The 18,595-nt window shown below is 38.2% G+C and overlaps 1 long non-coding RNA gene across 5 annotated transcripts in view; it reads right to left on the bottom strand.

The window, feature by feature from the left end:
* LOC110257663 (uncharacterized) overlaps positions 1–18,595 on the bottom strand; it is a 416,327-nt gene that overhangs the window by 115,983 nt on the left and 281,749 nt on the right. The window contains exon 4 of one of the 5 annotated variants that reach the window (XR_014835178.1): positions 16,186–16,320. The exons of the other annotated variants lie outside the window; for them this stretch is intronic. This is a non-coding gene — a long non-coding RNA (uncharacterized LOC110257663). The remainder of the gene's footprint in view (positions 1–16,185; positions 16,321–18,595) is intronic. 5 annotated transcript variants of the gene reach the window in all.

The raw sequence follows: 18,595 nt of genomic DNA, 5'->3' as shown, positions 1-18,595 counted from the left end.
GAATGGGATCATTTTATGAATGGTCTAGAATTAGGGAATTCCACAGTGTGCAGATAACTCAAGATACACTACCAAAGAATGCTTTGATTAGCCAATTTCCCCATGGGTACAAAGAATTTGGATTCATCATTCAAGTTGCCCCATGTTGTAGGAAGCAGAAAGGATTCTGATCAAATCTGTACATCTAGATTTTTAAGATCATGACAAATACTTAGTTTTGTGAAATCCTGAGGGAATAAAATGTTTCCATTTAAGAATAGCATTATAATGAATACTGGGGGACTTGAATATGAAAAGTTTACAGTAAATAATGTGTCTCTCAGAGTGTCATCACTTTTAATATTAGCAGGAGAATATGTCATAGGCATGGCATACACCACAGCCCTTGTTGCCAAGTTTCTACATGATGGTATCTGATTTGGGCAGCCCCAAGCTAAAGATTTGTCAGCTGTCTTCACCATCAAAAACTGGGACGAGGCTATAAAGACACAGTTGAATATACATTGTGCCTTTTAGGCTGTCAGCAGAATGATGACATCAACTTTCAATGACTTAGGGGACAAAGGAGCATGCGCCATCCTATAATATACATGCCAGTGATTGTGATGTAATTGAGCTGGTGTGTGCTTTTTAGTTTTCAGCAACTTCCTTTGGCCATGCTCCCACACTGAATTGTCAGAGTGTTGGCTGCCAGGCTGCATTTAGATTTCTTCAGATTAAACCAGTTATAAATTGAGGACAAAGACTTTGGAAATTGATATGACTTACAAAGAGCATCCACTTAAAGACAGAAGATTTAATAAAATTTATGTCAAAATGTTTCTTCTCACATGTAATGTCCATTTGTTCAGGGCCCAAGTATTAAGCTCAATTTGCCTTTGCAATCTTTCTCTAAGCATAGAATTTATAATCTCATAATCTCAAGGAAATAATTATTTTCTAGAAAAAAAGAATGGAAGACTCTGAAGTAAAAGCAAAATACTTATTTTTCCTGTTTCTTAAATTTAAAAATCATAATGTTATGATATTTATAATGGGTATGTAAAGGTTTTAGTAATTAAGGCAACTTTATTGCTGAGATAGTGCTCATGAGAAAAGGAATTGGACTGATTCCCATAAAAGTGATGGTTTCCTAAACCTCGAAATTATATCCACTTAGCATATGCCTCACTCTAGGGAAGTTTAGATGAGAAGTTTTTTTTTACTGAATTTTTTTTGAATAGCTAGTGAATATTGGTATGTAAAAGTCTATCATTAAAAGAGTCATAAATGAAAAAAAAGTGTTTACATTCAATGTTTTGAGGAGACCCAATTTTGAAATAAGCTAAATGAAGTTCTGTAACACCTCTCTCTAAGCAACCATATTTCCACAACTCTAATAAGCACATCTAAGAAATGTATTTCCTTTGCTATAACATCAATTTGTAACAAAAGCTCAATGAAGTCTAAGCTCTTTAATAAGAACTTCAGGGGTGCTAGATCAAGCAAATAGGTCTTTACTAAATAGGCATGCTATTACTTTTCTTAATTTCCTCTTCCTTTCTTTGTGATATTGATCACTTTGTTTGCATACTCAGTGAACACACTGGCATTTTCTTTAGGGTTTGTAACTCTCATGGTAGAGGTAATCCAATGAAACTTGGCTCTCAGCAGCCAGATTTTGGTAGATACAAATTCATGGAAGCATTGTTATTTCTTTTTCACATTCTATCCTTTCCCAGTGTTGCCAGGGTGATTAATATGACATGAAAATTTATACCATATCACTCCCCTAGTTAAAATCTTTACTGTACTCATTTTAATCAGGGTTTGCTAAACTCCTACTACATGCTGGACACTCTAAGGTATTGGGCATAAAGGAGCTCACAGCCTAGTCAGGGAGACACAAGGAGTAAACAGTTGATTTACAATGCACTCTAAATAAATGGTCTACTGAATTGGTACTCTAAGTGATGTAGTGAAGGGATACTATGTGAACATTTGGAAGGAGCTCCTGAAGCAAGGCTTCTCATTCCCTGTAGAATCAAGTCCAAGTTCCTTACTGCAGCTTGAAAAGCTATCATGATCAGGGCCCCTTTCTACCTCCTGTGCCATTGCCTCACATTAAGTGCTCCAGCAACAGCAGATGGTTTGTTTGTTCTTGTCCCTCCCATACTCTGCTGTTTCCTCTTTTTCCTCATTCTGTACCATCTATTTAGGCTGTACTACCCCATCCTGTGTGCCTAATAAGTATCTACATTAAGTGCCAAGGCTTAGCTCAATGGTTACTGCTTCCACAGTGCCTTCTTGACTTTACTCGCCTGCGTACCTCACACCCACGTGTTTTAATGCCCATATTTACATGACTACCTGCCTCACTAGCCTATTTTTTGCATGAGCTTAGTAAAGGGGAGTACTCATTTTTGCAGGCTCAGGGGCCAACATCGCCTCAGATGAGTTAATACTGAGTAATTTTCCTGGGCTGTCACACCCTTTATTGTGGCAAAAACTCCCTTTTCTTTTACAGATAATAAACTGATGTTCATGGTGGTTTACCTGACTTTCTTTAAGGGTTCACAACCAGCAAGTGGACAAGTGAGTTCTAGAACCCATTTCTGTCTGGTTTGTATTTGAGTGTTCTGGCTGGCATGTTATTACTGATGTCTGTCAAATAAACGAATACAGTTCCTCCATACTACCACTTCTCTTTTCACAGCAGACCTTTTAATCCTGTGACAAAACGAATAGGACAAATAAGCAAAGCAGCTAATCAGTCCAAATTCATTCCTCCATGATAGAGAACTATTTCCTAGGAAACCAAACCTGGTCAATTTTCTCAAAAATCAAAAGGAACAAATAGATGGCATGTTTAGTTAGCAGAAGCTATTCAGTAAGTAAGCTGAAATTATTCATTAAGATATTTTTAAAAATCCCAGCACATAAAAAAGCATGGATATTATACAATACCCAAACAGGGTATATTCAGTTGTAAGACTCATATTAAAAGAAAAATAGGCTTAAGTAGAAAATAATAAAATGGTGAATCTTAAAAATGCTCTGATGTCTCCAACCCCAAAGTACTGTTTTCTAAGTAAATGATCAGTTTAACCATCAGCAAAATATAACATTTATTCCTTTATTTTTCCTTTTTGAAAAATTCATCATATAGTAATGAACTCATCCTGTATCAGCGTAATTCTGCAGTGGTAGAAAAGCAAAAGATAATGCAATTGTCCATTTGAAACAAAATCTAAGCAGGTTCTGTCACTGCCTGTGACACTTTCCAATCCTCCCCACACATACACTGCAAGCACACAACAGACACCCATACATGTGATTTTGACCTGTGGGATATTGAAGAAAAGTGGTCCTAACATATTTGCATAAGCTGTGTATAATGCAGGGCACACCTAAAAAGGAATAGGAGTGTCCTTGCATGACTTGGAGAGACTCCCATTCCTTTTAAAGGCACAGCTCCCGGAAGCAATTTCCCATGAAAGGGCAGGCGTCAGTGCCCAGACCTTAGCCCAGCTTTTCTGGCTTGTGGCTAATTTGCTCTTTGAATTATGCCTCTGGAACTAGATGGTTTATTGATGTCAACTTGGACAATTTTGAATTGTTGGGGACAAAAATTCAAAGCTGACCATAGAGACCTCTTTATGTAATATTTGGTTACACTATTGAATGGTTAAATCTACAGATCTTTTCTGTTGGACCTGGGGGGAATTATCTTTATGATCTCCTATGACCTTGGGGGTCATTTATTCTTCCAAAGACCACTCCAGCTTCTTGTCTGCAGACCTTGTATATTCCTGCAGTCCTATTAGGTCATTAGGCATGGGGTGCTATCCCTTTTCTCTACACTGCCACATGGGGCCTTCACTGACCTTACAGATGCTAATGCAGATGGATATTTAAGCATTAACTGAAGCATCAGGTAAGTGTCCCAAAGCAGGGCTAAATATTGGGACCAGAAGTTGGGACCTCCAATGATTTTCCATTATGCTTTTTGCCCTGCCTCTGATTCAGGGGTGGTAGGGAGCAAGAGGGGGATTCATCCTACCACCTATGGAAAAAAGTCCCTAGAACCTCATATTAGACTATGTACATATTCTCAATAAGAAAGTAGCAGTTCAAGTGTTAATTTCAACATTGAGTCCTCTCTGGGCCAATGGCTGGGTATCTCAAAATCGAAAATTACATAAACGTAGGTATGCAGGCAGTAATGATAGAATCCAGTGTTATTCATCTTGTAGAATTACATGAACTCCTCATATTAATCAGAGCTGCTGATGTCTGAGCGCTGTCACCTCTTTCATTTTGTAGCATGCAAATATATAGCCAACTAGCTGATACTCTCTTTTCTTTATAGCCCTCTGCTTTCTTAGTTGTGAATTAAGCTGATTTGCCATTTAATATCTGCCAGGATCTGGCCATTTTTCTTGATCTGTTGCCTGTAAGTGAATTGCTGCCTTGCTCTTGGTTCACCCTCAGCCTTCGAAAATTAGGAAGGAAAACAGTTCTGCCTGTTTCTCCTTAGTATGTGAAATGTCGCCAAAATAATGTTTGCTAGTGCCCATTGGATCAAGGCTGTGCCAGGAATTCTAATCTAACTTTAATTTTCTGGAGTTTATAAGAGGAAAATGGGGGATTAAAGCTGACTTTGGAGATTACAAGTTAGTACAATGAATCAAATTCATGTTTCCCTACTGACCCCGGGATAAAGTCCATACTTCCATATATCAGCTCTCAAATCTCACCCTGATCTGATCTCAACCATCTTGTTTTTGGTCCCATGGTACCTGGAACATTGTAGATCTCATTCTCCACCTTGCTGTAAATATGATTTTCTTAAAAGAAAAAATCAACTCATTATCAGCTCCTTACTCGAAACCTTTCAATGATTTCCCATTGAGCTCAGGATAAAGTACCAAACCCAAAACATGGTGTAGAAGGTCACACATGATCTGACATCTTCCCAATTTTCCAATCCCTGCTGCACAAGCCTTTTAGCTCCTCTTCCCACTTCATAACCTTCACATGTTCTTATATTTGCTCTAGGACACTTCGCTAAGACACACACCATAAGCCTAATTTACTCATTCTTAAACAGGCAGACCTTGTTTTATTGCACTTTCTTGTTTTTTTTTTTTTTTCTTACAAATCAAAGGTTTGCAGCCAAGTGTCTATTAGCGCAAATTTTCCAGTGGTATTTGCGTCTCTGTGTCACATTTTATAAATTATTGCAATATCTCAAACTTTATTATTATTACATCTGTTATGGTGATCAGTGATCTTTGATATTACCATTGCAAAAATATTATGACTCACTGAAGGCTCAGATGATGGGTAGCATTTTTTAGCAATAAAGGATCTTTGAATTAAGGCATGTACATTTTTTTTTACATGATACCATGGCACACTTAATAGACTACAGTATAGTGTAAACATACTTTTTATATGCACAGGGAAACCAAACAATTTGTGTTATTCGCTACACTGCAGTGTTCGCTTTACATCCAGAAACAAACCCACAACGTCTCCAATGTATGCTTGTAGTCTCTCATTAAATATGGCTTTCTCAAAGAGACCTTCTATATCTACCTAATCCAAATTCATTCCCAAGTACTCTGTATCATAACACCCAACCTAATAATTGTGAGAATTTTCTTGTGTGAATATTTGATTATTGTTTGTTTTCTGCACTGTGTCATAAGGCCTCTGAGGGCAGAGATTCTATCAGTATCCCAAGGGCTAATGAACAGTCTAGCACGTAGTGTGTTGTCAGTAATATTTGATGAATGAATAAGAATAAAAAATAAGAATTCTAAATAAGATATTCTAAAAGGATGAATGAAACCTACACTCTTGCCAAGGTAACATGTTTCCACCAAGGCAGCTTTTCTCTTGCTCTATTCTTCCTTAAAATGCCCTCTTTCAAATATCTCTGTCATTAACTATTAATTTTTGTTTTCTTATCACTTACCTCGAACACCATAAATAAAGTCTACCTGGTTCCCCAACCAGAATTTATTTCTTCTTCATATGCTCAATGTGCCTATAGCATTATTATTTTTTGCTTCTTCCTTAGAGAATAGATCACATTCCACTGCAGATCATGCTAAAAAAAGTGCATATTTTTAACTTTATAGCCCTTACACTCCCAGGGAACATCAATCAGCACTTCAAATGCTTATTTCATACTACATATAGGAAGTGTAGAGAAGGAGACATTGTGGAAGATGATGACAGCTTTCTCCTCAATATCCATTTCCAACTTCTCCTAATGTAATGAAATGTTAGATCCATGGCCCTCAAGAAAAGGACTACATTTTTCGGCTTCCTTTTGAAGCTACATTCAGCCATATGAGCAAATTTTGACCAATGAGATATAAGTTGAAGTTGCAACTTTTGGGTTGTGTCATGGAAGGGAATGGGTGTGTCTTTGCCTGTTTATTTTCCTTTTTATTTGACAGAATGCAAGTGAGGAGTCCTTTTAGAGCTCTCTCAACCAGGCAGAGAGGGACAACACCCCAGAAAAGACAGAACAAGAAGAGAGGAGTTCAGAGCCTGACACCATGAAATGTGGTACAAGCTGAACAACTCAGAGACGGGATTAAGATGGCAGAATAGAAGGACTGGAGCTCAACTTCTCTCCTAAAAACAACAAAATTCACAACTAAAGACTGAGCACACTTCACCAAAATGTACTGGAAACCTTAAAAAACATACCCTACTCCAGAAGACAAAGAGGAGACCACATCAAGAGGTAGGAGGGGTGATTTCGTGATATAAACAACCCCATAACTCCTGGGTGGGAAGCTCCACAGACTGGAAACTAACTGGTTCACAGAGACTCACCTACAGGAGTGAGAGTTCTGAGCCCCACATCAAACCCTCACATGCGGGGATCTGGCACTGGGAGAAAGAGCCCCTGGAGCATCTGGCATTGAAGGCCAGTGGGGCTTGTGTGCAGGAGCGCCACAGGACTGGGGGAAACAGAGACCTCATTCTTAAAAGGCGCACACAGACTTTCACGTGCACTGAGTCCCAGGGCAAAGCAAAGTCTCCAAAGGAATCTGGGTCAAACCTGACCGCAGTTCTTGGAGGATATCCTGGGAAAACAGGGGTGAATGTGGCTTGTTGTGAGGGAAAGACATTGAAAGCAAAGCTCTCGGGAATATTCAGCAGCAGTGCCTTTCTCTGGAGGGGACCATTTTGGGAAAATCTGGCCCCAGGGCAAACAACATCCCAGGTGGGATCACAGCCCCACCCCTCAGTAAACAGGCTACCTAAAGACCCCTCAGGCACACAGCACCTCTAATCCCATCCAGAGACTAAGCCCCACCCACCAGAGGGATTAGAATCAGCTTCTCCTATCAGGGGGCAGGCATCAGCCCCTCCCATCGAGAAGCCTACACCAAGTCCCCATACTGACTTCAGCCACAGGGGGGCAGACATCAGAAGTAAGAGAGAACCCCCTGCAAGAACCCCACAGCCTAAAAACACCAGAGCAAGCTCTGCATGACCAAGTGAAATCTGCTACCATCGTGATGTGGACCTCCCAGTCCTGTCTGCCCTCAGGAAGTCCTCCTTTGCTTCAAAGAAACACTGTTAGCCCCATCAACACTCCAGAAAAGCCACACTGCCTCAAAAAAGATTGACCAACAACGCCAGCCCTCAGGAAATATTCCACGGCAGTGACAAGGCAAACACTACCCGATAACGGAGAGTACAACTCCCTCAGGAGAAAGAAGACAACAAGCAAGATGAAGAAGCTGAGAAACCACCCCCAGTCAAACCAACAGGAGAACTCACCTAAAACAGTCAACAATGAAACAGATCTTGGCAGTCTGACAGACCTGGAGTTCAAAAGAGAAATAGTGAAAATACTGAAGGAATTAAGAGAAGATATGAACAGTAATGCAGATACCCTCAGAAAGGAGCTAGAAAATATAAGGAGGAGCCAAGAAAAACTAGAACATTCATTTGCAGAGATGCAAACTGAACTAGGGGCAGTAAAAACCAGAATGAATAATGCAGAAGAATGAATCAGTGATATGGAAGATAGAATAATGGAAATCACTCAATCCGGTCAACAGACAGAAAACCGAATCAAAAAACTGGAAAGCAATATAAGAGACCTATGGGGTAATATAAAACGGGCCAATCTATGCATAATAGGAATTCCAGAAGGAGTAGAAAAAGATAAGGGAATGGAAAATATATTTGAAGAAATTATCGCTGGAAACTTCCCAAATCTAAAGGATACTGGATTCAAGATACAAGAAGCACAGAGGGCCCCAAACAAACTGAACCCAAACAGACCCACACCAAGACACATCATAATAAAAGTGGCAAAAGTTAGTGATAAAGAGAGGATCCTAAAGGCAGCAAGAGAAAAACAGAATGTTACCTACAAGGGAACCCCCATAAGAATATCAGCTGATTTCTCTACAGAAACACTACAGGCCAGGAGGGAATGCCAAGAGATATTTAAAGTGCTAAAAGGAAAAAATATGCAACCTAGAATACTCTATCCAGCAAGAATATAATTTAAAATAGAAGGGGAAGTAAAAATTTTTTCCAACAAACAAAAACTTAAAGAATACAGCAACACAAAACCCAGGTTAAAGGAAATACTGAAAGGGCTTCTCTAAACCAAAAAGGAAGGAAGGAAAGGGAAGAAAAAAGAAAAGAAAAAAAAAAAAAAGAAGAAGAGGAAGAACTAGGACTGAGGAAACCACAATCAGAGAGCAGTCACTCAAATAAGCCAGCATACAGATTTAATCATGAACATGCTTCAAACAAAATAAAATTAAAAAGAAAAAAATAAAAAAGCATCATCAAAACCATAAAATGTGGGCAAGGGATGTTAGGAGGTAAATAACCCTTTTTGTTTGTATGTATGTCTCTCTTCTTAATTTTAATATAGTAATGAAGTGTTTGAACTTACACGACCATCAGAATAAAACACACAATTATGGGAAGGGGTTAGCATACTTAAAAAACAGGGCAACCACAAGCCAAAACCAAACATTGCATTTGCAAAAAATGAAAAAAAAAAAAAAAAACACTCAAGCAGATAATAACAAGAGACTATCTAACCAAAAAAGAAAAAAAAAAAAAGAAAGGAAGAATGGAGAACCATAGAATCAACTGGAACACGAGGTTCAAATGGCAATAAATAATCATCTATCAATTATCACCTTAAATGTCAATGGACTGAATGCCCCAATCAAAAGACGCAGAGTGGCTGAGTGGATAAAAAGGCAAAAACCTTCAATATGCTGCCTACAAGAAACTCACCTTAGGACAAAAGATACATATAGATTGAAAGTGAAAGGGTGGGGAAAAATATTTCACACCAATACACATGACAGGAAAGCAGGAGTCACAATGCTCATATCAGACAAAATAGACTTTAAAACAAAAGACATAAAGAAAGACAAAGAAGGACACTACTTAATGATTAAGGGATCCATCCAAGGAGAGGATGTTACTATCGTCAACATATATGCCCCAAATATAGGAGCACCCAGATACATACAACAAATATTAACAGACATAAAGGGAGATATGGATGAGAATACAATCATAGTAGGAGACCTAAATACCCCCCTCACATCAATGGACAGATCCTCTAGACAGAAAACCAATAAAGCAACAGAGATCCTAAAGGAAACAATAGAAAAGTTAGACTTAATCGATAGCTTCAGGACACTACATCCAAAAAAATCAGAATACACATTCTTCTCAAATGCTCATGGAACATTGTCAAGAATCGACCACTTATTGGGACACAAAGCTAACCTCAATAAATTTAGGAGCATAGAAATGATTTCAAGTATCTTCTCTGACCACAATGCCATGAAATTAGAAATCAACCATGGGAAAAGGAAAGAGAAAAAACCTACTACATGGAGACTAAACAACATGCTACTAAAAAGCCAATGGGTCAATGAGGAAATCAGGAAGGAAATTAAAAACTACCTTGAAACAAATGATAATGAAGACACAACCTCTCAAAATCTATGGGATGCTGCGAAAGCAGTGCTCAGAGGGAAATTTACAGCAATACAGGCCTTTCTCAAAAAAGAAGAAAGATCCCAAATTGACAACTTAACCCTCCACCTAAACGAATTAGAAAAAGAAGAACAAAAAAGTCCTAAAGTCAGCAGAAGGAAGGAAATTATAAAGATCAAAGAAGAAATCAACAAAATAGAGACACAAAAAACAATAGAGAAAATTAATAAAACCAAGAGCTGGTTCTTTGAAAAGGTGAACAAAATTGACAAACCCCTGGCCAGACTCACTAAAAAGAGGAGAGAAAGAACCCAAATAACCAAAATTATAAATGAAAAAGGAGAAATCACAACGGATACAGCAGAAATACAAAAAACCATAAGAGAATACTATGAACAACTGTATGGCAACAAGTTTGACAATCTGGAAGAAATGGACAATTTTCTAGAATCATACAGCCTGCCAAAACTGAATCAAGCAGAAACAGACCAACTGAACAGACCCATCACTAGAAATGAAATTGAAGAGGTCATAAAATCACTCCCTACAGATAAAAGTCCAGGACCAGATGGCTTCACAGGTGAATTCTATCAAACATATAAAGAGGAATTGGTGCCCATCCTCCTGAAACTCTTTCAAAAGGTTGAAGAAGAAGGAATACTCCCAAAGACATTCTATGAGGCCACCATCACCCTCATTCCAAAACCAGACAGAGATACCACCAAAAAAGAAAACTATCGGCCAATATCATTGATGAATATAGATGCAAAAATTCTCAACAAAATCTTAGCCAACCGAATCCAACAACATACCAAAAAAATTATACACCATGGCCAGGTTGGGTTCATCCCAGGTTCACAAGGATGGTTCAACATACGCAAATCAATCAGCATCATACACCACATTAACAAAAAAAAAAAAGTCAAAAATCATATGATCATCTCAATAGACGCAGAAAAAGCATTTGACAAAGTCCATCATCCATTCATGATCAAGACCCTCGCCAAAGTGGGTATAGAGGGAACATTCCTGAACATAATCAAAGCCATTTATGATAAACCCACAGCAAATATAATCGTCAATGGGGAAAAACTGAAAGCCTTCTCACTCAAATCTGGAACAAGACAGGGATGCCCACTCTCACCACTGCTCTTCAACATAGTTTTGGAAGTCCTAGCCACAGCAATTAGACAAACAAAAGAAATCAAAGGCATCCATATAGGAAGAGAAGAGATCAAACTGTCACTGTATGCAGATGACATGATACTATACCTAGAAAACCCGAAGGACTCAACCCCAAAACTCCTTGAACTGATTAATAAATTCAGCAAAGTGGCAGGATATAAGATTAACATTCAGAAGTCAGTTGCATTTCTGTATACCAGCAATGAAACATTAGAAAAGGAATACAAAAATACGATACCTTTTAAAATTGTACCTCACAAAATCAAATACCTCGGAATACACCTGACCAAAGAGGTAAAGGACCTCTATGCCGAGAACTATAAAACTTTAATCAAAGAAATCAAAGAAGATGTAAAGAAATGGAAAGATATTCCATGTTCCTGGATTGGGAAAATCAATATTGTAAAAATGGCCATCCTACCCAAAGCAATCTACAGATTCAATGCAATCCCTATCAAATTACCCATGACATGTTTCACAGAACTAGAACAAACAATCCAAACATTTATATGGAACAACAAAAGACCCAGAAGTGCCAAAGCAATCCTGAGAAACAAAAACCAAGCAGGAGGCATAACTCTCCCAGACTTCAAGAAATACTACAAAGCCACAGTCATCAAAACAGTGTGGTACTGGTACCAAAACAGACAGACAGACCAATGGAACAGAATAGAGAATCCAGAAATAAACCCTGACACCTATGGTCAATTAATCTTTGACAAGGGAAGCAAGAGCATAAAATGGGAAATAGAAAGTCTATTCAGCAAGCATTGCTGGGAAACCTGGACAGCTGCATGCAAAGCAGTGAAACTAGAACACATCCTCACACCATGCACAAAAATAACTCAAAATGGCTGAAAGACTTAAATATACGACAGGACACCATCAAACCCCTAGAAGAAAACATAGGCAAAACACTCTCTGATATCAACATCATGAATATTTTCTCAGGTCAGTCTCCCAAAGCAATAGAAATTAGAGCAAAAATAAACCCATGGGACCTCATCAAACTGAAAAGCTTTTGCACAACAAAGGAAACCAAAAAGAAAACAAAACGACACCTTCCAGAATGGGAGAAAATAGTTTCAAATGATGCAACCGACAAGGGCTTAATCTCTAGAATATATAAACAACTTATACAATTCAACAGCAAAAAAACCAATCAATCAATGGAAAAATGGGCAAAAGACATGAATAGACATTTCTCCAAAGAAGATATACAGATGGCCAGCAAACACATGAAAAAATGCTCAACATCGCTGATTATAAGAGAAATGCAAATCAAAACTACCATGAGATACCACCTCACACCAGTCAGAATGGCCATCATTAATAAATCCACAAATAACAAGTGCTGGAGGGGCTGTGGAGAAAAGGGAACCCTCCTGCACTGCTGGTGGGAATGTAATCTGGTTCAGCCACTATGGAGAACAGTTTGGAGATACCTTAGAAATCTATATATAGAATTTTTACATGACCCTGCAATCCCACTCTTGGGCATCTATCCGGACAAAGCTCTACTTAAAAGAGACACATGCACCCGCATGTTCATTGCAGCACTATTCACAATAGCCAGGACATGGGAACAATCCAAATGTCCATCAACAGATGATTGGATTCGGAAGAGGTGGTATATATACACAATGGAATACTACTCAGCCATAAAAAAGGATGACATAATGCCATTTGCAGCAACATGGATGGAACTAGAGAATCTCATACTGAGTGAAATGAGCCAGAAAGAGAAAGACAAATACCATATGATATCACTTATAACTGGAATCTAATATCCAGCACAAATGAACATCTCCTCAGAAAAGAAACTCATGGACTTGGAGAAGAGACTTGTGGCTGCCTGATGGGAGGGGGAGGGAGTGGGAGGGATCGGGAGCTTCGGCTTATCAGACACAACTTAGAATAGATTTACAAGGAGATCCTACTGAATAGCATTGAGAACTATGTCTAGATACTCATGTTGCAACAGAAGAAAGAGTGGGGGAAAAACTGTAATTACAATGTATACATGTAAGGATAACCTGACCCCCTTGCTGTACAGTCTGAAAATAAAATAAAAAAAAAAAGAAGTAAGAGAGGCTACAACTCTATTACCTGTAAGAAGGTCACCACACCAAAAACCTATATACTTGAAAAGACAGAGGACTATAACTCAGATGAGGGCAAAAGAAAAAAAACCCAGAAAAACAGCTAAGCCATGAGGAGATTCTCAGCCTCCAGGAAAAGGACTTAAGACTGTTGATGCTGAAGATGATGCAAGACATTGGAAATAAACTGGAGGCAAAGATGGATACCTTACAGGAAACACTGACCAAAGAGATACAAGATATAAAACTTAAGCAAGAAGAGATGCAAAATACAATAACTGAAATAAAAAACTCACTAGAAGCAGCTAACAGCAGAATACAGGAGGCAGAAGAACGAATAAGCGAGGTGGAGGACAGATTCGTGGAAATTACGGATGCAGAACAGAAAAGAGAAAAAAGATTGAAAACAAATGAAGAGAGTCTCAGAGAACTCTGGAACAAAGTGAAATGCACCAACATCCGTATTATAGGCGTGCCAGAAGGAGAAGAGAGAGAGAAGGAGACAGAAAAAAATATTCCAAGAGATAATAGCCAAAAACTTCCCTAACATGGCAAAGGAATCACTCACTCAAATCCAGGAAGCACAACGAGTACCATACAAAATAAACCCAAAGAGGAACACCCTGAGACACATATTAACCAAATGGACTGAAATTAAAGAGAAAGAGAAAATCTTGAAAGCAGCTAGGGAAAAGAAACAAATAACATACAAGGGAACCCCAGTAAGGCTATCAGCAGATTTTTTCAACAGAAACTCTGCAGGCCAGAAGGGAGTGGCAGTATATATTCAAAATGATGAACGGAAAAAACCTCCAACCAAGATTACTCTACCCAGCAAGGCTCTTGTTCAGATTTGAAGGAGAAATCAAAACCTCAGATAAGCAAAAGCTGAGTGAATTCAGCAACACTAAACCAGCCTTACAACAAATACTAAAGGAACTTCTATAGGCAGAAAAGATCAAGAGAAGAATGAAAGGAAAAAGAGCAGCAAAAACAAATCCAAAACAATTAATAAAATGGTAATAGGAACATACATATCAATAATTACCTTAAATGTGAATGGACTAAACGCCCCATCCAAAAGACATAGACTGGCTGAATGGATACAAAAACAAGACCCATATATATGCTGTTTTCAATAGACCCACTTCACTTCTAGGGACACATACAAATTGAAAGTGAGAGGATGGAAGAAAATATTTCATGCAAATGGGGATCAAAAGAAAGCTGGAGTAGCAATACTCATATCAGACAAAATAGATTTTAAAATGAAGAATATTTTCAGGGACAAAGAAGGACATTACATAATGATCAAAGGATCAATCCAAGAAGATGTTACTACAATTTTAAATATCTACCCACCCAACACAGGTTCACCACAATATATAAGGCAACTGCTAACAAACTTAAAAGGAGAAATTGACAATAACACAATCATAATGGGGGACTTTAACACCCCACTCACAGCAATGGACAGATCAGCCAGACAGAAAATCAATAAGGAAACACAGGCTCTGAATGAAGCATTAAACCAGATGGTCTTAATAGATATTTATAGGACATTCCATCCAGAAGCAACAGAGGACACATTCTTCTCAACTGCACATGGAACATTCTCTAAAACGGATCACATCCTGGGCTACAAATCCAACCTTGGTAACTTTAAAAAAATTGAAATCATATCAAGCAACTTTTCCAACCACAATGCTATACGACTGGAAATCAACAACAAGAAAAAAAACTGCAAAAAACACAAACACGTGGAGACTCAACAACATGCTACTAAACAACCAATGGATCACTGAAGAAATCAAAGAGGAAATTTAAAAATATCTAGAAGCAAATGATAACAAAGATGCAACACTCCAAAACCTATGGGATGCAGCAAAAGCCTTTCTAAGAGGAAAGTTTAGAGCAATACAAGCCCACCTCAGGAAACAAGAAAAAGCTCAAATAAACAAGCTAACGTTACATCTAAAGCAGCTTGAGAGAGAAGAACAGACAAGATCTAAAGGTAGTAGAGGGAAAGAAATCATAAATATCAGAGCAGAAATCAATGAAATAGAAACAAAGAAAACCATAGAAAAGATCAATGAAACGAAAAGCTGGTTCTTTGAAAAGATCAACAAAATTGATAAACCCCTAGCCAGACTTATCAAGCAAAAGAGAGAGAGGACTCAAATCAATAAAATTAGAAATGAAAAAGGAGAAGTAACAACGGACACCACAGAAATACAAAGGATCATAAGAGACTACTATATGCAACTATATGCCAATAAAATGGAAAACCTAGAAGAAATGGACAAATTCTTAGAAAAGTACAATCTTCCAAGACTAAACCAAGATGAAATAGAAAAGATGAATGGACCCATCACAAGAACTGAACTGAAACTGTGATTAAAAAAACTTCCAACAAACAAAAGTCCAGGACCAGATGGCTTCACAGGTGAATTCTATCAAACTTTTAGAGAAGAGCTAACACCTCTCCTTCTGAAACTTTTTCAAAAAATTGCAGAAGAAGGGATACTCCCAAACTCATTCTATGAGGCCACTGTCTCCCTGGTACCAAAACCAGACAAAGACTCCACAAAAAAAAGAAAACTACAGGCCAATATCACTGATGAACATCGATGCAAAAATCCTCAACAAAATACTAGCAAACCGTATCCAACAATACATTAAAAGGATTGTACATCATGATCAAGTGGGATTTATCCCAGGGCTGCAAGGGTTCTTCAATATCCACAAATCCATCAGTGTGATACACCACATTAACAAACTGAAGAATCAAAACCATATGATCCTCTCAATAGACGTGGAAAAAGCCTTTGACAAAATCCAACACCCATTTCTGATAAAAATCCTTCAGAAAGTGGGCATAACGGGAACCTACCTCAACATGATAAAGGCCATATACGACAAACCCACAGTGAACATCATTCTCAATGGTGAAAAGCTGAAAGAATTCCCGCTGAGATCAGGAACAAGACAAGGATGTCTGCTCTCGCCACTGCTCTTCAACATAGTTCTGGAAGTCCCAGCCACAGCAATCAGAGAAGTAAAAGAAATAAAAGGAATCAAAATTGGAAAGGAAGAAGTAAAACTATCACTATTCGCAGATGACATGATACTCTACCTAGAGAATCCTAAAGACTCTACCAGAAAACTGTTAGAGCTTATCCACGAATTTGGCAAAGTTGTAGGATACAAAATCAATACACAGAAATCGATAGCGTTTCTATATACTAATGAAAAAGCAGAAAAGGAAATTAGGGAAGCAATCCTGTTTACCACCACATCCAAAAGAATAAAATACCTAGGAGTAAACCTACCTAAAAAAACAAAAGACGTGTACTCTGAAAACTACAAGCCACTGATGAAAGAAATCAAAGATGACACAAATAGATGGAAAGATATACCATGCTTGTGGATTGGAAGAGTTAATATCAAAATGACTATACTACCCAAGGCAATCTACAGATTCAATGCAATCCCTATCAAATTACCAAGGACATTTTTTGCAGAACTTGAACAAAATATTTTAAAGTTTGTTTGGAAGCACAAAAGACCCAGAATAGCCAAAGACATCCTGAAAAAGAAAAATGGAGCTGGAGGAATCAGGCTCCCGGACTTCAGACTATACTACAAAGCAACAGTCGTCAAAACTGCATGGTACTGGCACAAAGACAGAAATATAGATCAGTGGAACAGGATAGAAAGCCCAGAATTAAACCCATGCACTTACAGCCAACTAATCTATGACAACAGAAGCAAGACTATACAATGGATAAAGGACAGCTTGTTCAATAAGGGGTGCTGGGAAAACTGGACAGTCACATGGAAAAGAATGAAATTAGAACACTCCCTAACACCATACACAAAAATAAACTCCAAATGGATTAAAGACCTAGATATAAGACCAGACACTATTAAACTCCTAGAGGAAAACACAGGCCAAACACTCTCTGACATAAACGACAGCAACATCTTCTCAGATCCACCTATCAGAGCATTGACAACAAAAACAAAAATAAACAAATGGGACCTCCTCAAACTTCAAAGTTTCTGCACAGCAAAGGAAACCCTAAACAACACAAAAAGACAACCCACAGAATGGGAGAAAATCTTTGCAAGTGAAACGACTGACAAGGGATTAATCTCCAAAATTTATAAACAACTTTTGCAGCTCCATACCAAAAAAACAAACAACCCCATCAAAATGTGGGCAGGAGATCTAAACAGACAGTTCTCCAAAGAAGACATACAGATGGCCAAAAAACACATTAAAAGATGTTCATCATTACTCATTATTAGAGAAATGCAAATCAAAACCACCATGAGGTACCACCTTATACCAGCCAGAATGGCCATCATCCAAAAGTCTACAAACAATAAGTGTTGGAGAGGGTGTGGAGAAAAAAATAATCCTATTACACTGTTAGTGGGATTGTAAATTGGTGCAAACCATTGTGGAAAGCATTATGGAGATTCCTCAGAAAACTAAACATAGAACTACCATTTGATCCAGCAATCCCACTCCTGGGCATCTATCCAGAGAAAACCATGATTTGCAAAGACACATGTACTCTGATGTTCATTGTAGCACTATTTTCAATAGCCAAGACATGAAAACAACCTAAATGTCCATCGACAGAGGAGTGGCTAAAGAAGATATGGTACATATACACAATGGAGTATTACTCAGCCTTTAAAAGGAACGAAATCCCAGCATTTTTTGCAACATGGATGGACCTAGAAACTATCATGCTAAGTGAAGTCAGCCATACAATGAGACACCAACATCAAATGCTTCCACTGACATGTGGAATCTGAAAAAAGGACGGACGGAACTTCTTTGCAGAACAGATGCTGACTCACAGATGTTGAAAAACTTATGGTCTCTGGAGGAGACAGTTTGGGGGGCGGGGGATGTGCTTGTGCTGTGGGATGTAAATCCTGTGAAATCAGATTGTTATGATCATTATACAACTACAGATGTGATAAATTCATTTGAGTAATAAAAAAAAATGAAAAAAGAAATAAGCTGAACAACTCAGCAGTTCATGGAACAGGTCCATGCTACCAGTTCAGACTTTGACATAGAGGAGAAGGAAATGTCTCTTTTCACTGCTATGTTTGTGTCTCAATTACATGCACCTGACTAGATATTGTCACTCAAACCAATGTTTTGGCAACTTCCTAGTATATATAATTTTCTAGGGAATAAACAACTTACCGTGAGCTACTCAAACAGTATTTTTGCTAGATTCTACAATAAGCAGAAGTGCTACCTTTTTTTGCAT

The sequence above is a fragment of the Sus scrofa genome, chromosome X (assembly GCF_054392235.1).
Source record: "Sus scrofa isolate SSC_HxYL_T2T_F1_AM1 chromosome X, Sscrofa_HxYL_maternal_Yorkshire_Landrace_v2.0, whole genome shotgun sequence".
In the NCBI taxonomy this organism is placed as follows: domain Eukaryota; kingdom Metazoa; phylum Chordata; class Mammalia; order Artiodactyla; family Suidae; genus Sus; species Sus scrofa.
This window is presented reverse-complemented; position numbering and strand designations above follow the sequence as displayed.